Source organism: Streptopelia decaocto, assembly GCF_964273445.1.
Source record: "Streptopelia decaocto genome assembly, chromosome: 2".
Lineage (NCBI taxonomy): Eukaryota > Metazoa > Chordata > Aves > Columbiformes > Columbidae > Streptopelia > Streptopelia decaocto.
Window position 1 is genome coordinate 16,390,319 of NC_138655.1, and position 25,735 is coordinate 16,416,053.

At 42.1% G+C, this 25,735-nt stretch overlaps 1 protein-coding gene across 6 annotated transcripts in view; it reads left to right on the plus strand.

Moving 5' to 3' along the window:
* The first annotated feature begins 522 nt into the window (after positions 1–522).
* TRPS1 (transcriptional repressor GATA binding 1) overlaps positions 523–25,735 on the plus strand; it is a 215,181-nt gene continuing 189,968 nt past the window's right edge. For 4 of the 6 annotated variants that reach the window (XR_014183325.1, XM_082045431.1, XM_082045435.1 and 1 more), the window contains exon 1: positions 523–636. The gene's annotated coding sequence lies outside the window, so the exon portion shown is untranslated. Of the gene's footprint in view, positions 637–1,207; positions 1,361–25,735 lie in introns of those variants that run through there. The other 2 variants (XM_082045434.1, XM_082045432.1) reach the window with 2 other exon arrangements.

Sequence of the window (25,735 nt, forward strand, 5' to 3'; positions counted from 1 at the left end):
CTGCACCAACTTAGCCCAAGTCCCCGCGCCCCCTCCGCGGCCTCCGCTTGCCCGGGCTCGGGCCGAGCGCGCCCGTGGCCGTGGCCCGGCGGCGGAGGCCGCGTCGCGGCGGGCGGAGGCGGGCGGCGGGGGGCGGCGCGGGCCGCGCGGCGGGGCCGCCTGCACTGTCTCTTTAAGGGCGCTCCGTCTGGGGTGGCGCTTTCCTCCGCGAAGGCTCCTTTGATATTAATAGTGTTGGTGTCTTGAAACTGACGTAATGCGGGGAGACGGAGGTCCTGACAAGCGATAACAGTCCTGATAACGCGCCGGCCGCCCCGCGCTCCCAGGCCGCCGCCTCGCCGCCGGCGGGGCCGCCGCGCCGTGCCCCGGCCCGCGCCCCCCGCCCCGCCGCGCCCCCGCCCCCGCCCCCGCACCGCCCGCCGGCGGCCGGCGGACCCGTCGCCCCCTCCCCGCCGAGCGGGGCCGAGGGGGGAGGCAGCGGCGCCGCGGCCCCCCGCCCCCCCCACCCCCTCCTTCCCGGCCACCGCCACATAATCCGCGGCCAACTCCGCCGGCAGCAGGAGACGGTTCATGGCTCACGCCGCGGCTCCACCATCTTCCAGGCTGCCGGGGCTGTTGCTGACGGTTAATCAACAGGTAAGGCGCGGGGGGGCGCGGGCGGGGGCAGCCCGGCGGCGGGGAGGGCGCCGCGGCCGGCGGGCCGGGAGGGGGCGGCGCGGCGGCGGGCGCGGGGGGGGCGCCGCGCGGGGCGGGGGCGCGGAGCCCGCGGCGGCGCGGCGTGTGCCCGGGGGGGTGGGGGGCAAACACGGGTGCACCCCCTCCCCAAAAATACGCCCCCCCCAAAAAAAAAAAAATCAACAAAAGCGGGGCCGGGCATAATCACAGGGAGCAGGGGACTGCTCGGATTTCACAGGCTTTTTTTGGTGCATCCCCCCCCCCGCGCCCCCCTTCCCCCCGTCGGTGGGTCAAAGCCATGTGTGATGGCTGGAAATTGGCGACTTCAAAACCGCGGTAGCCCCGCTGGAGTCGGGAGGGTCAAGTTCAGCGGCGGCGGCGGGCAAGGGGAGCAGCCCCCTGGCCCGGAGGCGGGGAGGGGAGCGGCGGCGGTGGCCGCGGGCTGGTGCGGCTCTGCCCTCCCCTCCGCGCCTTTCCGCGCCTTATCTCCGCGGTCGCCGATTCCCCAGCACCGGGACGCTCCGGGGGGAGGGGAAGGGAGACGCGGGGGGTGGAAGTAGAAGACGAGCAAAGAGGGTTCGCATCCGATGAGCTGCAGTCTCACAGTTCTGCCGCTCCTGCCGCTGCTGGAAGTTTTAATGGGGATCATGACAAGCGGGGCACAGAGACACCATCATGAAGAGTAGTAAGTTTGGGAAAAACTTTTTTTTTTTCCCCTTCTTTCTTTTTTTTTCTTTTTTTTTTTTTTTTTGTTTCTTTCCCATTTCTTCCTTCTTGCTGGGGACACACAGGGGGAGGCCGGGTGCGGAGCTATGGTGCGCCGGGTGGGGGGCTCGGGGTCCCTCCCGGTCACACCGAAGGAAAAGGCGAGATGGTGGTGGTGGTGATTTTTTGTTTTGGTTGGGTTTTTTTTTTTTTTTTTTTTTTTTTTTTTTTGAGATCAGAGCGCAGAGAGACGTAAAACTTTTCCCTCTTAAAGGCGAAGTTCTGCTCTCAGCCCTGCGTCCCCACGCTCGGCTCTCCCCTGCCTGCCACAACTTTGTGGAGCGTCTCACTTCCCCCCCTTCCTCCTCCTCGGGGGCTGCTGGCGGGGGGCTGCTCCCCGCTGCAGTTACCCGCGTGTTCGCTTGTCGGACGGGAGGAATGAATGGAGGCGAGGCCGGGGATGGAGGGGCTGCACGGCGATGGGCGCCCCGCGCTCGGGGCAGCCGGGGTGGCCCGGGCCGGAGCCGGGGTGCTGCCCGCCGCCGCGCTGCCCGCCGCCGCGCTGCCCTGGGACGCAAGCGGCTCCCCAAGGGGGCTTGACGTGTCGGGAGCATTGTTTATCTACCTCCCTGCTGCAAATCAAGGCGCTCAGACATCCCGGCACTCCTACACGGTTTCTAGTGGGGCCCGCTGGCCTCCTTTATATTTTATCTTTTTTTTTTTTTTCTTTTTTTCCCCCACAATCGGTGGTATTTTCTATCTGCAAATGGCAAACTTCTCAAGTGCACTGACTGAGCTGTGGGGAGAAGTGATGAGCTGAAGTGGAGAGACGTCTCTCCTCCCCATCACTGCTTCCCCCGCCACTGCGAGTACCTTGCCTGGCAGGGCTGGAGCCAGGGGCACCTCAGTACACTTGGGGAACCAAGGCGACAAATCCCCTCCGAGGGGAATATATTTTCTAGCAAAAAGAGTGCAAATTATTATGTGGACCATGCTGCCTTTGCTGCCTTTACAGCACGCAGCGCATTTTCAATGTTGATTGAAACAAACAATAACTTAATACGCTTTAGGTTTTGTTTAATTGAGTTCAGTAAGTCTCTCAAGAAACCATCAAACTTCCAGCAGGCTTCTTCAGCTGTGCAATTGAATCCTATGGATGCTGGTGGCATCATGTTACTTTCCTGTTGGTTTTAGGAAAACTTGAACATTTAGAGAAGACTGCCAGAGTTAAAAATGCAAGGGGCAGCAAAGGAAAGTAGTGGTAAGAGCCAGTTCCTGACGTGGACAAAATGAGAATAAAAGTTACAGTAGTCTTCTGAACTGCAGTTTGTGTTCGCCTCATGTTCACAATATGTGTGTTAGGTTAGACAGCTCTCTCAGATATTCCACCAGAGTGACATTTAAAAAAAGACTTCCAAAAGACTGAGGATTTTTTTTTTTTTTAAGTACTCTGGGTCTATGAGTAAATACAGGGTTTGTTTGAGAACATCAACTATTTCCTGTAAATTGTGATGCTGACAAGACTGTCTGGAAATGATATCAACACTTTGAATGATTTTTTTTTTTTTTCTCTCTCTTTTAACCACTGAATGAAAGTTTGTTAATAATGTGGTCAAACCAAACAAGTGGAACCTTTCTCTGTAGAGAGGAAAAAAAAAAAAGTCTCTTTTTCCTCTTGAAAAATGTCTACCTGCTCGAGGTCTGCCACATAGACTCAATAACGCTAGAGTTTAGTGGTGCATCAGTGCCCATATACAAGTTAAAACTGAGGCTGTGACAGCAGAAGTCTGCTTCAACTTTTTAAGACCAAGAAAGATTAGATATGAGGAGAGTTAGTCTTCCTGTTCCACCCTGTTCTGTCTGATTATCGCTTTTTTTTGTTACATCTAATAAATTTTCTCTGTTTGAAACTTTGCATATATACGTAGTCACAACAAAGTGAGTAAAGGGCAAAGTTGCATCAGCTTTTAAGTTTACATGTTTTGCCTGTGATCCTCTAAAACAGACTCTAAATAACACTGGGCAATCTTTGCGTGTGAGAATACGGCTTTATTTTTTTCTCTATTTCATAGTAATGTTAATAAAGAAAAAAATGTAAATGACAGCTTCAGAGATCTGAGACTTCTTTGGGCATCAAACACTTAGGATGCATCCAGCATATTCTCTTATATTTTTAATGCATTTTTAGCATAATTTATACGGTAGCTTTGTGGGTTGCCTTATGTTTTTATCGGTGATAGAGTAAATTCACTATTATTTTATAAATCCCTAGCAGGATTATTTTTTTATCATGTGTTGTCTATCATTCATAGTAAACCTTCATAGTACACACTATTATCATGCACGCTCTAGCTGTGTGTGAGGAATATTCTTATTCACGAATCGTGATTGTGCATTAATAACAGCGTAGTACTAGTTCCTGTGTGTGGACTCAAGTGTCTGTGAGATGCAATGGTTGCTTGTTAAATCTCTGTTTTTCAATCATACTATATTTTAATGCTAGTTGGCATATAGGGTTTTATATTTTCAAAGCACTGTGCAAACAATGACTAATTACTTTCTCTTCATGTGAATTACCTCTTTTAACACTTTATCAGGCAGTTGCTTTGAAACAAAACTATTTTACATTACACTGTGAAAGAGTTAAAAAATTAGCAAAGATGTTTAGGAAAAACCCAAAATTTTAATTACAAACAGGCAACTTTGGGTATGTATTTAAATTTTTCTTTTTATGTGGAACTTTCCTTCTAAGTTTGAGGGGGGCGTACGTGTATGAATATTTATGTCTCTTACAAACTCTTGACAATATTTTAACGTAATAATCTTAATAGAAACATTCTCAGATCTTAACTGCAGCCACACTGGCAGTATCGCTTTAATAAAGGTTTGTGGGTAACACCAAATATAACATTGTGAGAAAGTTTATGGTTAAATATTTTTGAACATGACAGGCTGGGAATCTGACAACCTTTTTGTTAGGTGAAACTAAAGTGGAAATAAATTACGTTTTTAATACAGTTCAGTTAAAACAAACTGCCACCTGGTAGTAAAAGTATTGGCCTTGAACAGAAATATATTCTGATTAAGATATTATAACTGCTGTGTAAAATGAAGCCATTCATTCAGTAAACTGACAACTTTCCAGTTGGTGTTTGCCCTTGCTTAATTTAGTTTCCTCAACATAACTAGTGAGGTAGTCTGGGTCTGTTTTTGGCAGTCCTGGGCGACTGTAAACTCAGGCTTTTTTGTCCCAAGTATTACACCTCACAAGTTAACAAGCAATTAGTTAAAAAGAACAGCAGGCAGGTATGAGAAAAAAAAGAAAAAGTTTCTTTTTTCCTTCTGAAACTTTCTAGAATTCTTACCTAGTAAGAAAACAATGCCATTTTCAAATACTGATGATTAATACTATAACCAGCGTAGTCTGCACCCATCTATTGTATAAATACCATTGCCTGTTGACCTTTGGATACATTAATTACAGCATATCTGGTCTAGGTTCTACTATTTTTGTCTGTCCAGAAGATAAATAAAAGTGCCCTTTCCAGTCCTCCTGGAGAAGAACAACTTTTTTTCTTGGTACTGTCATGAATTATGGAGTTCTTTCTCCTGCCCTGTGCCAATGAAGTTCTCTTCTGACTTTAAAAAGATAAGCCTGCCTGCAAAGAGAGAATATTTGATTACTTTAAGACTATTTTCGCTTCAGTTTTTATGCTACGTACAGATTTTCTGGGCTTTGCTTTTTTTTGCATTGTGTATTTGCTAATTAAAAGAAAAACACATAATGACATATCAGATCATGTGAAGCATTAAAGTACAATTAGACCATTAAATAGTAAATGTTTACAAGGGCAAGGCATGCAACTACATTTTTCAGAATATGCTTATTATTCACTGCACCTAATCAATAAAGGGCCTTCCAGAACGCAGCTCCTTCGCCAGTTGTAAATGTGCCCAGAACACAAGAAACGCTGCTGGGGCAGAGCAGCGCTGAGGGGGAGAGAAGAGGTGCCGTATTATTCTGACTTCTTGTCATGCAGACCAAGGCTCAAATGAACAGGGAGCAATGGGAGAATAACTACCACAGTCTCGGTTTAAGTCCCCAGTGGACATTTTGTCACACCCCCAAAGCGTTGCACAACTGTAGCACCATTCCACTTGATGTGTCGTCCGGAGTCAGAGGAGTCTCTGATTTGGCATCATGGGGTTTGGAAGACTGTGATTTAGGTGAACTGGCATAGCTGCATGTAAGAACCTTTGTTTAATAGCCCTCTATGTTTTATTCATGTTCTGTGCTATCGGTTTCTTATTTCTAGTACCTTTAAAGTGGTTCTTTAAAATTTAATAGTAACAGCACCAGCGGAAAATAGATCTGAAATTTAATAGAAATTGCTAGTCTTTCTATCAGTGATTTTTATTAAAGTCCTGCCGCATTAACTAAGGAATCTTACTTCTGCTGCAAATCTCTGTATGTGGATTTAGAAAAGCTACAAAGATAAAATTCTTCATTACATTGCACAGCTGCCACGAGTGGCACTTCTGTAGGACATTCCTACAGAACCCAGTTGGTTCCATCCCGTAAAGTTCAGTGGAACTTTTCCATGCTTGTAGGGGATGCATGCGAGTACAGCAGCTACAACAAGATTTTTTCTGTCTTGAAAATAGAATTATTTTGAATTGCAAGGTTTAGTCCTAATAGGACTTCTTATTTTCTTAGCTGCAGTTCACGCATGTATAATTTCTCGTAAGTCTGCTTTCTTTTCAGCCTCAGATTGACTTTTTTTCCCCCCCTTACATTTATTTTAAAATATTTAATTTTTAAAATGTTACTAGCCCTTTAAAAACTTGTAATAAATGCTTTACAAGTGGCTAGACACCTTCCCTGGTGGTTTAATTTATACAAGCAGGAAACTTTCTCTCCTCTTTCTCTCTCTCTTTCTTGTTTTCTTTAAACCAACTGACGTAATGCCAAACTTTGCTTTAAAAGAACAGACAGAAGTAATTGGTAGCTTTTAACTTTTAATAATGTTCTGGATTGGTTTTAGTGGCCAAACTGCCATTTTTTTTTTTAAATTCAAGTAAAAACGGGCTTGTGGCCTGAGGAAGAAAGGCCCTGTTGATGCAGTTATTTTTATTCTTGTTTTTCAATCTGTTATTAAAAATCTTTCCTGCTGAGCTCTGCTGGATTTCTCCAATTGCTCTTTGTGATGGCTGGTGCATTTCAGGTTACGGTAACTTAAACTGTTTTCTGATTTTTATTTTATTTTTTTTTCCCATGAGCATTTTGAGATGTTTTATCCCTCTTTTTTTTTGTTTGTTTGATTTTCCGCCCCCCCCGTCCCATGCCCCTTCTCTCACGCCCAGCACCCGAAGCCTTCTTTCGGAGAAACAATTTATTTTGATTCAGAGGGGAACAATATGTTAAACATACCTTTGATGGCAGTTCAGTGAATATTATTTTCCTGCTATGGGAGCATTTTACACCTGTTAGTGACGCCGATTGGGAAAATATTCACTGCCCATTGCAGAAGGTAGGAGAGATCCCATCTTACAGAGCGGCCACTTGCAGTGCACTCTCCACCCCATATTTTAAAGCTAAGCCAGTTTTAAAATATGTTTAGTAATAGTCTCTAGTGATCTGTATCTATTTGTATGAAACTGATATTAGAAACAAGCCAAACAAAAAGATTTTTTTTTTAAATTAACCGTACTTAAGAAAATCCTGTCTGCTGTCTTTTATTTTTTTTTCCTAATTTCTTTATTTTGTTTAGAGTTTTCTGGTTTGTTTCCTTAATTTCTCTTCTACGGCTGCTGGGGTTTTGAAAACAGCGAACTTTCTATGGTAAAAGACGGAGTTGGGCAATGGACGTTCTTGACGAAGTTGACGTCAGGACGACTTCATAAGTTGGCAAGTAGGGAAATCGTTCAAAGACCAAGTTGGCTTGTGCCAGTTTTCCCTTCCTTTAGGGGAGACACTCCACCCAGTTGGAGGTTACCCCACCCAATGTGGAGAGCTATAATTCAGTGGCAACACTTTAAATGTCAATCCTCCCTAGGGTTTAAACCCCAGACTTGTCTTGCCTCAGTCTTTATATTTAATCTAACATTCAATCTGTTGAAGTAACATCTCATCTTCATAAGCGCTTTTTTTGGGCCTGATCCTGCAATTCTCATTCTTGAAAAATACTCATTGACGTCAGGGGGACTTTTGAATTCAGTAAAGGCTGCAGGATTGGTCTCTGCAGATTTGTGTGTGTCTGTGTCTGTCTGTAAGTAAGACTGTGTCTGCTTGATGAATATTGTATCAGCCGTGTTGTTAATGATGAAATTGTAAAATACTTCCTTCGTAGTCTTAGAAATCTGAAGAAGTCCTGGAGTTGTAATGCTGTAAAACAGATAATAAGTGAAGTGTACTTCTTTTTAGTTAGCATTTTCACAAATTAAAATAGGAGTTTAAAAAGTTCAAACTCTGAAGAATTTAATGCATTTATTTCTCTATATCATACTGTAGACGCATTTTTGAATGCTGCTTTTGGCAATTTTTAAATCTCTAACGGTAAATGAACATCACAGCCTGTAGCTTAGTACCCACAACAACCCCTGGGATACCTGGATAATACTGAAAACTCCTGAGGAAAACTTTAACTTTGCAATATTCTCATACTCAACATGTAACTTTTATAGGTACATTTTACTTCATCTGTTCTCAAGCATCCTTTTCGGATCGCCCATTATATTTAGTGAGGCTGACAATGCAGGAGGTAAAACATAATTTGATATTGTAAAATGTTATAGAAAAAGCACTGATGTGTTATTCTCTCTGCATTTTGAAAATATGCCAGCATTTTTAGTCTATAAATATATCTAAAAAAAAATGTCTGTAAAAGATGATGGTAAAAATCATCAATGCGCTTATGTTTCTCAGCAAGATTTACTTAAACAATATGCTTCAGTTTTGCCTTAAACCATTTCAGGCCACCTCTGGTCCAAGAATGTACCAGTTCTTGGTTCCTGGAAGATTAAGCATGACAGTTTTTATTATATAATGAACAGCAGTATTGTTTGAACAAAGGTAACATATTTTGATTTGTGTACTTTTTTTTGGCAGCTGGCACTAGCATAGGTCTAAAATGAGTGGTGATCTAACAGTGTAAATATCTGAATGTTCTTGAAACACACAGTATAGTTGTAATGTGTTTAAATCATTGAATCTATCTATATTATATAGAATGTGTATGTATGTGTATATACAAAGCCGTAAATGGTGTGTTCTGCTATCTGTAGCCTTCAAAAGCGTATCCTATGGGTATTCCTGACCTACTTTGCGAAGTCTGCAAGTCTACAATACATACTGAAACTTAAAAAATTAAACATACAGCTTGGTGTTTCACAAAAAAGCAGGGGGGAATTTTTGCTAGTAGTTAATTAAAAAAAAAAAAAAAATTATATATATATACACCATATTCTGCCTAGACAGATACCTTGCAGACTGCTTTCTGCTTTTGGATATGCCTGTGACTTTACTGGGATTATTTTAAAAAACCAAATTCTCAACTGATCTAAAAAAAGTTTGAAGTAGATACTGAAGTTAAGTATCGCCTTAAAATCCTATATGCAGATGTGGTTTAATGTTTAATGGAAGTTAAATGAGTTAGGATAAAGCAATTTTCTTTGGGGGTAAAAGGTTTTCAGTGTTTCCAAAGTATGATTCTTTTTAACTTTCTCATAAACCGCTTTTCAAGCAAATGCCATGAGTTATGTAGAACATCATCCAAAACCCACCATGCAGATGAAACGCTGCTTCTTGAATTCAGTTGATGAAAGAAAGGTACCTCCAATTTCAGCTTCCTAATCTGAACATAGTTTGCTTTTATAATTATCGTTCTCATTTTTACGTTTATTAAATATACTCATCAGACATTCTCCAGCTGCAGTTACAGAGTATAAACCAAAAATGCAACACATGCCGGTTTTTGCCGAGCTTTCTCCTCTGTATGCATAGATATGGACATGCATGCACGCAGACAATTAATAAAGTAAACCTTACCCCAAATACCTGAGGCAAAAGCTTGTGAAAATAGATTAGGCTTACCAGGTGCCTTGCAGGTAAACAGTATCTGACTCTGCTAGAGAAATGAGAGGAGAGCTCCTGCGCGGCGGCTGCTGCCCGTGCCGCGCTGGCACCCAGCGCTGGGTGCTCAGGGCTGGGGGCTCTCAGGAAAAATCCCACGTCTCATTTCAGCTGTCACAGTGGCAGGAAGGAAGGAAAGAAAGAGTAATTCTGCTCTCCCATCTACTGTATGTACCCTTTTCTTTTTGTACCCTGCTACAGACATCTGAAATTTATGCCATCTAATTAGTCTCCTTCCACTTTCTTCGAATCTGGAGTTGTCTTTAGAACTGAACTCCTATTTGCATGTTATATCTATCACCAAAAAAAAAAAAAAAAAAAAAAAAGGATTAAATTAATCCTTTAATAGTTGTTTGAGCGTACGGTAGGAATGTAAATAATTTTGTGACATTGAGCTCATATTTCTAGTCTTATTGGGGGGGAGGAAGATCAGAAATTAGCAACAATGTATATCTGAGTCATTCAGCTACAATAAACCTTCTAACAGATACCTACCCTTTGCACACCCAGAGATACTCTCCAAGACTGTTGAAATTCTGCACACACCTGTATCTTACGTATAAGTCCATAAGCATGAATCGTAGATGTGTCTTCAACTACAATCAGATAGCAGCAGCAATCAGAGTAGTCATGGACAAAAAGTTAGATGGCCACTCGATTGCTGGTGGCTGTGTGGCCCTCGAGGTTGTTTTCTCCCTGGAAGAGGGCCTGAGGAATCGTTAATTGAAAAGAAACGTGGGGTATGGCTCTGACTCCAGCTCTGCCACGGTTCAGGATACAGAGCATTAAGCGCTTCATCCATATCAGGTCAGAAGTGATCGTGCATAATCCACTTATATCTAGGTATCATTCTGTCATATGTAAGGTATGCTCTGCCTTGTTGTCTCTGTTACTCTGCCTCTCCGTCTCTCACTCACGCCTGTTGGCCTCTCTTTGGCTACTCTGTGCACATACATACATTCTAAAAATACATGGAAATGGAAGTCCATCTGTGTTGCATAATTTTTTACAAAAACACCAGTGTTTGTATTGTTCTTTCTCTGAGCCCTTAATGAGTTTAAAGAATTTAATGTGACTTAATGAGGGTTCTTATTCTATTTCTGACACAGAGACTAATGAGGGAAAAGTAGAACAAATTGAAACCCAACTTTTACTTGTGGTTAGTTTCATGATGTCATCAAATGCAGGATATTACAACCCCTGGAAAAGTTTACAAATCTAGGCAAGAATCCATTTTGCATCACTGCCCTTCAGTTGTTTACAACATGAAGTTTGATAGCAAGAAAACAATGTTTAGCATAACTTGATTTATTTTTAATGTTTGGGCTGCTTTGATTTTTAGGCAAATGATTTTTATGAAAGTGGATCTAACCTGCTTTGTCTGTCAGCCTGTGGGAAACTTAGATATGACCAAGCATTGATTAAATCCCTTTGAGTATGGCCCTGATCTCCCTCTGCACTTGCAAGGGACAAAACTTCTACTAATTTGATCTAGAGTAAGATCTGATCCTCATCGGGAGAATTCCTAATTATGTTGCAGTTTACTGAGAGGGAACTGTGTTTTTTGTGGATCCATAGTGCACTTTCTTACAGTTTTGCTCCATCTTGCATTTTTTCCGCTCCACTCAGGATGGTCGAGTGGTATTCTACCACGCAAAGCTGCCTGTCAGCGGGACCACAGTTCAGGCTCACCTTTTGAAGTGTCCTTTTGGCTTGCAATCAGTTCACTTCCCAAAGGAGAATGAAAATAAAAAGTAGTTTTACTTTGTACACCTGCTTCTGAGCCCTGCTGCTGCTCCCTGCCTTCATGGCCACGCTTGCCTCTTGTTCCTCACCAACTGCTCTCTGAAAGGCTTCTAGAAACAGTGATGGAGCCAGTGAAGCTCCAGCGTTACATGTACATCCATGTAAGCAGGCTGCAGTGCCCTCAGAAAGCTGTATGCTGTGCCAAGGGCATCACGGTATTTTTCACAGGCCGAGGGAAGCAGTGATTTTCATCGTCCACAGAACGTGCTTTTGATATAACCAAACTGCAAAAAAAAAGTTGCAGCGTAGTAAATAAAATGCTTTTCTATATCATCTGACTTCTTTTTTTCTCCCCCAGCAATCAGGAGCATTTATAATAATGTCAGATAAATCTTAGTATTTTTAACAATATCAGAGAAATTGCACAATGGTGTGATTGCTTAGGTTGACGTTGTTGCTCTTATGCTCTTGCTCAGCATATCATGTCTGAACTGTGATGGATTTTATTGCTTTGCATTTTATTTTTTCCAATTAGTTGTTGGTTTCATGTTGTTGACTGCAACATGAGAGGGTTCAGATAAATTAATAAGAATTTGAATTGGAAATGGGGGCATTTTTAACCAGCTTTCTTGAGCATTATCATGCAAACAGAAAAAGACATTAAGTTGTTCGGTTGGTTTTTATGTATGTATATATGTATGTTTGTGGTTTGTTTTTTTCTTAAGGAAGGTCTTCGTAATTTGGTAGTTCAGCAGACATGAGTATGTTCTGAAAATATTTCTCACAGATGGCAGGTCTAAGTCAATAGCTTTTAGGTAGACAGTTTTGTTACAACATACAGAGTCTAGAGCTGAAAAACTGTTTTCTGGAGTTCTAAAACCATTGGAAAGTAAGATTTATTGGACCTTAAATATCCCAGTGGTGCAAATTTATTTGGTGTTCATGGCAGTCTCAGCTTAACTTTCCTTAGAGATTTGCTGGGGTACTGCACTATCTAAGGAACATTTAAAATGGGTTTGTCTAGCTTTTTTTTCCCCCCTTCTTTAGTAATTTCTCAATTTATATTTGCACATATGAAAATCTTTGCTAACAAAGCTGACCTGGCAGCTCTGCTGAACTTTGTGGTACAAAACATTTTATTTCAATGGGACAAAATCAAGAATCTGAAAAGGTGGCATTTTTAAATATTTTTGTTTCAGTAGTGGAGTGAGACAGTGGCTAGTTGTCAATAGGAAGAGCTTAAAAAATAGTCACAGGAGAAAGAAAAAGCACCAGTGGAATTTATTTTACCGGGTGAAAGGAGACTCATGGTTAAGCAAGCCTTACCTTCTTGGGTTTTCAGAATTTATTGTCCCAAAGACACATGCCTGAATAGAAAGAGAACTAGGATGCTGTAAAATCCGCTATGACATGAAATGCTCTTACTGCATATGAATACAGTTTATTTGCTTTTTCTCAACAGCAAACTGTGACTTCCTTTGTCTTGTCAGAAGGAATTTCAGACGAGACCTTACCAGAGTAATGCTGCCATAAACCCCGCGCTCCTCAGCTGTAGCTCCGTGCAGCATGATATGGTCCGTTGTAGTTTTCACCGAGTTACTGTGCTGCTCTCAGTCAGGAATGGGACTGCACTGACTTTTTACTTTTGCAGAAAAAGTATGTTTTCTTAGAAAATGCACTACATAAAAGAAGGAAGGGCAAGAAGGAGAGCGGAGAGAGCGCTCTGATATATGAGCTGAGATTATGGATGTTGTAATGCCATTTATTGTAGGATACTATAGAAAAATCACATTGGGACCAAAGTTCCCGTGGATTACCATGCAATATTTATTACCATTTTCCTGTGTTTTCCCTGGTTAGGATCTAATCCTTCAGTGTCTGGAACTGCGTGGAGTTAAAAATTTGTCCGTTCAGAGAGGAAAGTCTTGCCAGCTATGAGATTTCACTATTTCACTACCTGTATTTATTTATTCCCCTCCTAAAATTTCCCAGAGCGAGCGGATTGAGAGTCAAGGCAGAGCTGGGGGACAGGTAGGCTGAGGGAACAGCAGGGGCACGTACCTGCTCAGTAAATAGTATTTACTGATTACTGTTTACTGTCAAGCAGATTACTGCAGTTGTGTTCCTGTGAAGCAAGCCGCACACAGCCAGTGCAAAGGAATGTAGCGAAATCATGTGCAATTCTGAGGTGACTAAAAGATGTGCTTGTGACATACTTCTAGCAAAAGCCATTTTTGGTTGCCCAGTACCCTCCCCAAACGCTGTAATTTTGCGAGTGACACATGTGATTATGAGCAGCCATCAAAATGCTCGTAGGCATCTTGTTTGAAAGAAGAACGTGCTTGAATTAAATATTTGCAGGTCAGAGAAATATGTTGATTTGTTCTTCAGCTTCCTGCTCTTTTTCAGTTTGTTTGATTGTTACTCGATTTTGGAGTTTATTTAAAAGAGATGATAAAGTACATGCTTCTGCGTTCCTTACTTGGACAGAGCTTCAATTTATTTCCTTGGGAGAGTTGGTCTGAGCAAGAGCTGCCGCCTGCTTTTACCTCGGTATGGAGAGGACGTGGTTGGTATAGGGGTCCCCTCATCCTTAAAGCTCCCTTATGGTGATGAGCTCTTTGCCTTCTGGGGACAAGATTTTCAGTCTGATTTTCGATCCCTTCTGTCAGGTTTTAGGGAGCAGTATGAACTGTCTTATTAGCGCTGGCAGTGAGGAAAAGGAATAGAGTCTGGGCACATCTCACCTCCGTGTTAGGGGGAATGAGGTATAAAAACCCTCTGCTGAGCTTGCCTGGTAATTCTTTGGTTATCATCTTCTAATGATGGAATACACACGTACAAAAAACACAGGAGTTAATGTTTACTTTTTGGATGCTTTATCGTCAAGCAAAGAGAACTGACAGTTTCATGGTTAAGTGCCTAAAGTTGTTTTTGGCTTTGCAGTTGTTGAATTAATCACTGCAAAGCTAACTAATTGTGTACTTTTTAAGCTCCCTCCCCCCTCCTCCCCCCATTAATGAAAGGGAGATATTCTGCTCTTTCTGACTTTTGAGTCGGGTTGTCCCATTAACTGCTAGCAGCAAGCTCTTCAGCTTTTACTTTCTTGAGTTATCTCAAGAATCATTCTTTTAGTAGATGGTGAATTTACTTACCGATCCGGTTATTTATGGCTTTCAGTGCCCATGCTATGGAATGGGAAGAGGCACTTTAAAACACTTATTAAAATTGTATAGAAAATGCTGGCTCCTTACTTCTGAGTTTACGGATACTACTACTTGCTGCTGTTTCAAATTGTGAGACATGATCTTGGTGTCTTACTGAGATGTTTCTTAGCCACAATTTAGAGTTTCAAGGTAGTTTTGTTTTTTTTTTTTTTTCCATTTTTTTTCATCCTTAGACGCGGGCGAAAAATTTCAAGGATCTCATCTTTATAGCGTGCTGCGCATCAGGGTTCATGGAACTGCAGGCTAGTTACTCCCCAGTTTTAAAGAAAGATGAAAAAGTCCTCGCAAAGATTAACTTTATTTCTGGCAACACTTTCATAGAATTTTATTATGGCAAAGACAGAATCAAAGGATGAATGGACAAAGTTGGGATTTTTGCCATTTGGTTGTTTTTTTTCTGAGGCTGTGTAAGCTTTTCTTTTAATAAAAAATATAATGTAGAATGCAGTGTTTCCCACAAGAGCACCTTCACAGATTTAGCATAAAGTGCATTTTAATTCAAAGACACTGGTACATTTCTTAACACTTTGAAAGCAGTAATCCAACAGGTATATAAAGCTGTAATGATAAATATGATGGTTATTTGTATGTAGCGTTGTTAAATACATGATTTATTTTAGTGCATGTTCAGATTCATGTTATTTATTTAAGATATCCAACTTACTGTGCATTTTAAATACAGGACTCTTGGCTTCTCAATTTACTATTTTTTTACGTCAGCTGGCTCATTTTAACTCACAAAGGTTTCACTTCAAGAACTTTTTTATAATTAAAAAAAAATCTCTAACTGCAGTTGGAAATTTTGTATATATAACTAAACTAACAAGTCTGTGTATTGTATGGGAGAGGTTCTAGCGATATTATTTATCTTTGGGTCCACATTATTGAAGGCAGGACTAATGACAGTGAATCATGCATACTGTATATTAATGTAGTCCACTTTCGGCACTGTATAAATAGTATTGTAAATACACACCTGCAAAGTGTCTGCAGTTCCATGGTCATCGCACAGAGTCCCTCTGTGCTCTGTTAAGTACATATCTCTTTGTGTATCACATCTTGCTAACCAAAGCAGCATACTGCAGCTGCTGTTCCTCTCGAGGACGTGTCTGCAAAATGAACGCTGCGAAACCAAAATTTTGGGATCGCCTGTATGCAGAACACATGGGTGTACTGTTGCTCGGTCTTTTAATACCCGCCTGGTCCTCTTCCCTGCACCGGGCAAGCCGCACGGTACGAGCCGGGTGTCGATGTGAAATGTAGGCCGGTCCTCTGAGTGGGGCAGAAGACAAGGTATGACTTAAATTAGCGGGAGGTTTCTTTGCTTTCCCAGAGGGGGATGTAGTGAAGGAGTAGTCTGAAAAAGCCATTATTTCTATCAAAAGTCTAAAATCGTGGCGACTATAGTAGCAGCAGGTTCTTTAATTTTCATCTGCTGCAGTAACAGGGCCCTCGTCCTAAACTTGCTTCCTAAATTTTTCCTTTATTCCAGCAGCCAGCCATGCCGACGCTGTCAGTTCCCCTGTTGTGTTTGCATACGCATATTCAGGGTAGCCCGAAATCTAAATAGGTGCTGCTGGGTGCCCGCGGTACCGAGGCTCTTTGCCTGCTCTGTGCCTTGGAGCCCGTCCAAGCCCCTGGTAGGAGGCCTGGGCTGGCTGTAGAGCCTGATCCTTCCATGGGGCTGGAGAGGCTGCTGGCTGAGGGGACACCAGCGTGTCTCTGGGCCCTTCAGCCCAAGCTCGCCTGCCCCTGCTGCTGGCCTTGCCGTGTCCCTGTGGCTGGGGCTGGCTCTTGTCCCAGGGCCGCCCCTTTGGGTTTGCCGGTGGCAGGCATAGCACGTCCAGGATGGTGGCTGGGCGCTGGATGCTCGGGTGCCTCTTGGATGTGCAAAGGCCGGGTGAGCACCAGATCTGGGGTCCCCCAACCCCTCTGCAGCAGGGGGTGCAGGTGGACCATGGTTTTGGACTGCAGCCTCTGGTGCCGGCTCCGTGGTGTCCCGAGGAGGGAGGGTAGCCGCTGTCTAGCACCTGGAATGGCGGAGGAGAGGGGAGACAGGGATCTCCTTTTTAAAAGGAGGGTTTTTTTCTCACCCCTATTCTTTATTCATAAACCTAACGCAGTTCCACAATTCCCAGACATGTAAAGCTGCAGGGCTTTTTTTGTTTTGTTTAAATCTTTCTGAACCAGCCAAATTTTTGAGGTTGGCACGAGGTGCAGCCAGTACCCATGGCCTTCCAGGGCTTGCTTGGTCTAGAAGTCTGCAGATGTTTTCTGCTGGATCTGGCTCTTAATGAACAAAAAAGATTCTGGCGTGCTTATTTATTTATTTATTTTCAAGGGGAAAATGTGGTTTAAACTGTTGATAATTATATTTTACGTGAACTACTCAGGCTTTATGCAACTCTATGGGAAAATGAATGCTCATCAATTTTAAAAAAAATTCTTTATTCATAAAGCATTCATATTTAAAGCGATTTTGTTTTTCACCCTCTTTAATGAAACAGGATTTGAAGAGCATTACAAATAATTATTTTTTTTAATTACATATAGTTCTGCATCAGAGTTCTTGAAGACGTCCCACTATGATCCTCTGGTGAAAATACCAGGGCTTTTCAAAAGCTTTTAAATTATCCATTCTCACTGCTCCTCTCTTTGCAATACACACATGTTAACTGAAAAAAAGAAAATATTCCAGGAGGATTCCACCTACAGGTGTGCATAGGTCAGGCACATACTTCTCATTCAGAATGATTATTTTTCTTTTCCAGCCGTCAGGTAGTACTTTCCGCCATCAAAACCCAGCTCGCGCGCTCTTTCAGAGGGAATACTTATCACAAAGCTGCAGCGCATTTTAATCAAGGTTCCCAGAGTATTTCAGAAGCAGTAATTGCCTCTTAAGGACAGGATGAAGTATTATACCCATTGTACTGACGGGTGAGCCAAGGCATGGGGAATCTAAATAACTCTGCAGTGCTAGAATGAGCCAGTGGCAAAGCCGTGAACAGAGCTTTGCTGCCTTCACTCCTGGTGCTGCTAAGATACCTCCCCCTCCACCCGTTGGTTTTCCTCTCTCTTCTTAAGTCAAACTTTTTCAGATGTGGACCTTTTTCTTATGTGTTGTACGGCAAGTGTTGAACTTGCTCTGAAGGTTGAGGTGAACCTGCATGTGAACATGCTCTTGTATGTGTTTGTGAAGTGTGAAGGCCTGTGTGGCAGCGCTTCCATTTAATTCTGAACCCTGTGTTTTCTCCTGCGCTCTGTGGCTCCGGTAGGCCACTGGATCATCCCCTAAATAGCTCCTGTTGTGTTTGTTAATGGTGTATCACCACACCGTGAGTGACAGAGAGAATTCCACTTTTCAGCACAACAGTTCACTCACTAAATAATTCCCTAGCATGATACATGCTCTGTCTTGTATTTAATTATCTTGTAATTATCAAAGCAGTAATGAAGTTGTGCATAAGAAATGTATAGATCAATAAAAACAACTCAAAATTATGAAGGAGCACTGACAGGCTACGAACTCAGCCATTCTTCGGATGTTAGTTTCCATTTTTCTGAAAAGCTTTTGACCTTTTTTTAAATCATCATCAGAAAAAAAAGATTTGAAGTTCTTACTGTTTATTCCTAACTGATGCTGATCACGCACATATTCTCAGTGCTTTGTGAGAGGTGGTGCTAAGTGCTAATGCAAGTTTGTATTGGAGTGGCCCCTAAGAATATGATCATTGTTACAAATTTATTAACACCATGAAAGATTTCCTGTCCTAAAAAGCCTGCCAGCAAACGTCATAATCCTGAGCAGCCAGAGCCATGTGGTAGGTTTGACTGAGCCCCTTTGACAATTATATCATTTATTTAACTATCTATCTTTAGAAGTTGGGAGGCTAAGCTTTGGTTTCAGAGGCATGCCGAAACTCTCATGCTGCATGCGCGGCAAGGGCAATGGAATACCAGAGTCCTTGCTTGGGCTTTAACTACTAAATAATGTGGTTGCACATGACACAACAAGAACAGAGGTATAATCCTGCCTTGTGAAGCAGGTCACATGTTTCAGGTTCTCTGTAATGTATGCAAAGTAGCTGCTTAAATCATTACGAGTGTGTAAATCATCTTCTTCATAAACAATACCATCAAGGTACAGTCAGGCAACATGTCTCTTGTGGGTTGACTGGAGCTGGAATTTCTTTCAGACGTTGAGGAGGTACGTCAATGCATGTGAAGCAGATTCATCTGTTGCTGCAGTGCGGTCTCTCAATGTTTTGGATTTCTGAGGTGAATATTGCTAAGGCTATCTTCTTCACATTGAAGTGCAGTGAAAGGAGGAGGATGTGAATGAAGCAAACGCAGCCTATACAATCTGAGGCTTCCATGAAAAATTTGCTCCTTCTTCCTCTGGCTCTGTAAGTCACGCAACATACAGCCATTTATGCCTCTGCATAAGTTCAGTAAGTATTCAGAGCTCCTCTTACTATGTATGTCGTGCACTTGGGAAGGAAAAGAATTGTTGAGCAGTGTATTAGATGCGTACCTTCTGTTTTAGCCATCATTTCCCTCTATAGATCATGATACTGTTTTGTTCCATCTTTCTTTAACGTGCCAATGTACTTTCTGTAACTCCTAAGTAACACTCCACACCTCTTTAACCCAGTTCTCGAAAATGACTAGTTCAGTGGTGAGTGAAACTGAAAGCGAGACCTAATCTTCTTAAGAACCCTGCTGTACTTCTGGGTAAAGTATATATATGTGTCATTATTATTACTACTAGTAATAAGTATTTGAGTTTGTATTTTTTTGGGGGGAGGTGGGGAGGAGTAGGTGCACTGTATGGTCACATCCCCACCCCCAAATGTTGTGTTTTGAATGACTTTAAATAGTTGTTTGGGATGTCTTTATTACGGTGAATCATGTTTTTAATATCTGCTTTAAACACACGTGTGAGTTCATACGAAGGCAATGGAAGCTCTCTTTGATTCGCTGTCACGTAAGGCTTCTGCGGCATGTAAAATGCCCCTGGTTTATGAATACAGCTAGACCTTCTATGCAGAAACGCTTTTCCCTCAAATGTATAAGGGTCCTGTAGTTTTGGTTAAAAAGTGAGTGCAAAGATGGTGACTCCATAAATGCAGTATATACACGTTTTGCTCAGAGATGCTAGCTCTGTGTCACAATTGTCCACCATAAATTTTAGGAGAAATACTAGTGAAATGGCTGCGGTAGATGTACTGAATGTAACTAAAGATGCTGGCAGCGGCCACCAGATCAGAGCGCTACCGAAACATCGGTTTTCCAACTTCCTATATCTCTGCTGTGTCCTTTAGTGGTGGGAAGAAAAACACAACCAGCACTCATCAACTTTAAGTACGTGTGGAAACAAAGCTACAAGAGCAGGGGCATCCCCAATGCATTGGCAATTTGCTAAGCGCCTGAGGGCTGTATCTCATTTGCATTGAAACCGCGTAGATTGCTCCTGCCTTTATCTTGGCTACGAGGACGTTGCTAGTGGAGGCACCAGGGCCCAACATGGCTTTGTTTTACCTGGATCCAAGTGGTTTGGATCTGGCTGGAGCGCCTCATGACGGGACACGCCGTTGCCCGGGGGCTGTTGCGCTGCCCGGGCGCAGCTGCGGGGCCGCCCGGCGCGTCTCTGGCCGCCCGCCCCCCGCCCCGCTGCGGGCAGGGCTGCCCCCTCGGCCTCTGCCCGCTCGGCCCTGGCACAGCCAGACCCGCGCGTTGCGGTGCCCACCTCTGATAGTTAACGTGCTTTTGAAAAGATGGATGGGCTGGTTTACACTAGTGCTCTTCCAGGCCTGGATGAAACGAGCTACTCGGCGGGGCGAGGAGGCTGCGGGGCTCTGCACAGAGCTGGGTGAATCAGTGCCCTGCACAGAAAACCTTTTGTGTTGTTTTTTTTTTTTTTTTACCAATTTAGTAATGAAATACAAATAAAAAGAAAAAAAAAAAAGACGAGGAGAGAAAAAAAAAAAAAACACCAGCTTGTGCCTTTCCAATAGAGATAACTGTTATCTCTTATAAAAGTCTACATAAGTGTAAGTAATTGCCCGCACTTGGCTCTGGTACAGTGGAAAAGCTGTGATCAGCAAACTCGTATTGTACTGTGCATGTAAGGGGAAGTTATCGGATGATATGGAGACGTGTTGGCGTTAATGGCTGTAGTTCTGTCTCCCCTACCTTATTTACAGTTCTCTGCAAGTCTTTAAAGACTTAGTAGTGCCTTGGGAAGAGGTGGCGGGGGTATTCCACGTTGGCTTCGAGCGAAGAAAGTTTTGCTGGGATCGCCCTCATTAAAAAAAGAAAAAAAAAAGGCAAAAAAAGCAGCACAAACCCATCTGTACTGCTGTATCAATCCGGCTTCCTTTGTTAGGCGTTTAAGTTCTGGGTCCGTGTCGTGAACGAGCATCACCGGCGAGCCCCGGCTGCGAGACGCGGCACCGGGCGGGCTCCCGCGGCTCTGCCCGCGGCCGCTCTGCGCAGGGAGGGAGCCGGCGGGGGTTCCCCTTCCCGCCCGCATCTCGGCACCCCCACCGGCACGTTTGGCGAGAGCTGAAAGAGCTCTGTGTGTGTCGGGGGTGCGGGGCTGCGGTCACGTTTGCAGTCGCATGCAGCGCTGCGCCGCGGAGCTGCCTCTCGTGTGTCTGTCTGTCTGCGTGTGCGTCGGTGTGTCCGTGTGCCAGCGCTGGCTGCCTTATCGCAGGAAGCGTTGCGGAAAGCAGTTGCTCCCTCTCTCTCTCTGCCCGGTTCCCAGAGAGCGGTGATTAATGACTCTTCCCCCTCTCTTGTCACTCAAGTGCTGGGCAGCAAACAGCAGTCACGGCTGTCCCACTCCAGCCTCAGGACAACCCTGTCTCTTTTGTCCCAAGTAAACTTAGATAAAGCACTTAGAATGAATGCAGTTTTTTTTTTTAATTATTTTTTTTTATTTGCCTTTGCTTCCGAACGCCTTCATATATGTGTATATATATACACACATATCTATGAAACGATTTTGTTTTATTTTGTAAACATACGTATTACAAATAATGTATGTATGTGTATGTGTATAAACCCCAAAATTCTGTTCCACATTCTGCAATGATAAGCCTGACCTGAAGCAAGTAGAGCTTTTCCTATTCATAGACTCTGAACCTTTCTAGGAGACCTGTGCAAATCACTTTGTTGACCTCACTTTATGAGTGCTTTATTATAAAGAGGATGTGAGTCTCATCAGTTCGCTTGGAGAAAAAAAATAAACAACAAAAAAACAACATCCAACAATAGGGATTAGAGAGGGAGATATCAGGATAAAGGAATATTTTTTCATACAATCATCTTGGAATTGTCTTATGACATTGCATTAAAAATTTCTGTCTCAAACTCATGTTTTTTTTCACTTTACTATTAGGAACTCATAGAAGAGAAGTCTTAAGGTGTTTGCATGCTCAGATACTTTGTAATATCTCAGTATATAGAATGAGTATTCCAAGAAGCCGAGAGACTAGCATTCCCTTTGGAAAATCAATCCTTTAATTTATTTGTTTCCAAACTGTAGTCTGCAGACTTATAATCATGGTATGATACTGATCTGCAGTACCATATCATCCATTTAGGGGTTTTAATTAAAAGTTTGGTGTGAAGGCTGAATAGTGGTTGCCTGTTACATTTGAAGTTTGACAGTGGTCCATGATCCAGAAATTTAGGAACATTTGTTCGGGAGAATTATGCTTCTAGATCATGACATTTTGTTTTCATTTCATCCTGTATTTCTTTTTTTCTCTCAAACATGATTAAAACCAATGAGTAAGGAAATATTTGAAATCATTTGCAAAGTTATTTGAATTTTATAAAATTACATGGTGTGATGTGCTGTATGTGCCAAACTACAGACAGGCTTTCAGCTCATAAATTAAGTACACTTTTTTTGTTCTGGTTTAAGCCCATTGAGACTTCTGCCAGTTAGGTTTTTCTCTTCTGTGATCATCATGCATAATAGTCTGATGTTGCAGATACTTGCAGGAGCATAGCAAAACTGGTAGCATCATGTATGTGGTTTGATTTTTAATGTATAGCATATTAAAGTGTGTTTTCTATCCCTAAAGATGTTATATGAAACTACTGCAGTATATATTAAAACAGTCACTGAACTCCTAACTAATCTAAAATGAATAACAAAGGTACGTAATAATAAATGCTTAGCACAAAAAAATACCACTTTTTAAAATAGAAAAACCTATACTTAAAAAAAAAAAAAAAGAGACTTAAATATTTACCATTTAAAAATAAGTCTTTCAGCTTTTGATTTATGTTAAGGCCTAAGTCTGCACAGCTTGATGTACTGTTTGAATGTGTTTATTTACCTGTTTGCTGCCAAAGTTTTAAGTCACACCACAGTCCTGGTGGAAGTGGCTAACTAAACACCTGGAACGAGTTTGTGGAAGTGATTAAATTGGCTTTTGCCAGAGGCTTCCTCTGCTGGTGCAGTGACACTATTTTCTCCATTTTACATTCTGCTCAGTGACTCTCATTTTCAAAACTAAGATTACCAGGAACTGAGGAAAAAAAGGGCAAAAGAAAGCTTATTTTCCTTTTGCATTCTATGGATGAAAATAGAGCGTGAGATGGTGAAATCTGTTACTTTTAGAATGTGATAAACCAAAACAATTGGATGAGCAATTGTACAGTGAACAAATCACATGTGTAATTCTTTGTCAAAATTAGTTTTAAATGCAAAACAGGTTTTGTAAATGCTTTTTTTTTTTCTTGTATACCTCAGGCATAATTGAACTGATGAGCAATACTTTAAAGAGGTTTTTAATGATTTTGAATTAAATTTCAGCTTTCATAAACCATAAAAACTTATTATCTAGTAAACAGAAAACACGGAACAAAATCTGTAATATGTATCAACATAAAAATGTGTAAACACAGAAGATTATGTTGAACTGTGTAACTGCTTAATTAAGTGCATATAGATACAATGTCTACAAGGTATTATCCAGAGGAATACTCCTTCCTTTTATAAAAGAACTACATTTAGTTACAGCTGACATATCTTGGTAATTACTTCCTGAGTTGTCACGTTTCAGAAATACAGTGAAAACATAAAGAATTTATTTTAACCTCTTTGTATGTGTATTTTGAAGATTTTGGCCTGCCAATCTAAATTGCCATAAAAACTGGTGATATATAAATTGCTGTAATTAAAGTCTATATCCATGTAAATAACCATCAGTGCGAATAGTGCAAGGAGTTTTAAATACGCCGTGTACCTGTTCCTCTTTGCCTTCCGAGGAGTTTGCACAAAAACATGTTGTTTCATTAAATCGATATCGTGTTGCATTTATTGGGTGGTGTGCAGCAGAAATGTTAAGTGCTTTTTTCCAGATTACGTAAATGTTTTTGTATTTTCCAAATATCCCCTCTAGCTGGGGTATTAAGACAAGTTGATAGTATCTTCTTCCTTCCTCATTCTGAAATTCTGAGCAGATTTTTGATCCTGATCTTCAAATTCTGGGACCTGCAGGGGGTCAGACAAAATTACTTATGTAACATGAGTGCAAATGCTGCGAGGGATTGAGTCCAGCCTGGAGCTCTTAATGTCTTGAGTGGGGGCTGTGGAAAGAAGGATGTATGTTCGTATTCATTAATTAGAGAGCATTAAGAAAATAAGACCAAATCTAGAAGACCTCTTGTAATTAACCACGGCTTTTGCTGGAATAAAATCCACCCCTCACTTCTCCAGTGCCTCTTGCAATAAAGACTGGAAGATACTATCAGACTGAAGGACCAAAGGTTTACACTCCATCTACCCATGGGGTAAACCAGTGCCAGATTAAGATCCTGGACTACCAAGAACAAGGATTCAGCAAGAACTATTAAAATAAAACACCCTGAAGTTGTCACAGCTGTGTCCTTTTAAAGTCGACGCCAAAAAGCCTCTTGCCAAGTTGATGGAGGGAGATGACTTACTGATGAAACCCAGGGCAAAAGAGATAAGCCATAAAAATTGTGTTACATTTCTGTTTGATAGAGTGACTTCTTCTGATAGCTTACAGGGAGAGCCAACCAAAAAAATGCACCGAGTGAGATACATTGACAGTGAAAATGATAAATTACATGGAAATTTGATTGTGCTGATTCTTCTGGGTTTTGGAGCCTGCATTTTGCTATTTTTAATAAGGAAATATGAAAATTGGTCAAAATATGCCAAAACTTAATTTCACTGAAATAAAACTCCTTGAATTACTGGGTAAAAAAGGTAAACATAAACTGATAGTTAATTTCTAATAGTGTTCCTTATTAGTAGCATTCGGATGTGGACATGGGGAAAAAAATAATTGGTTAGACTTTCAGCGTGCAAGCGGGCTTTTACTTTTAGAGAAAAGCATGCCAAATATAGGATTCCCACTTGTGAAAGGACGTTCCCAGGTGGTGTGGGCCAGTTCATCACCTTTAAATCCGGTTTATATGTGGTATGGCTAGTTTTTGTGTATATTTTACACACATTTATGATCAATATGAACTAATAACTGCTTTTCTAGCCTGAACTCCTGTGTAGCACAGTGCATCGAATTCCACCCAGAGCGTAGCTTCTGCTGTGTAATGCAAAAGCTGAATATCATTAGCATGTCTTACAGAAATATAGTTTCAAAGCATTTTAATGACAAGGAAAGCATTATAATCCTCCCCTGCATGTTATTTAATGAATCAGTTTGCATGCAATAATGATTTTACTTTTCTGAAGACAGCACTTACATTTCCTGGCAGATAGATTGTTTTCTCCTGAGTTGTTTTTTTTTTTCCCTCTCTCTTTTTTAAAAAAACGTCTTTTTAACCCCTCCCTCCTTTATGGTATGGCTTATGTTCCTTCACTCACACTGTTCCTGGTGGTTTTGCTTTCCCTGAGCGCTGGTGGGGAGGATGGCAGATGTTCAGGAGCACGGTTGCATGGGTGGGCGCAGCCCAGGACATCACATATGGCCTCTGCCCGAGGACCTTCAGTGCGCTCAACAGTAATGAGGTAATGGCTTGGTTTGGACTCTGCTGGAGGTTTTTCAGGTGTGTGACCCTGTCCTGGTTTGCGTGGGACTAGTGCTGGTACAATTCCAGCACTGGTTGAATTTACAAAGGCAGATGCGGAGACGGGAGCTGGCCTGGAAACATACTGGAGAATGCTCTCCAGAGAGGTCAGCTTTTTTAATCCAAGCGTGAGCCACCACTGAAAGGGACAGTCCAACCGGCCTCCTGCCAG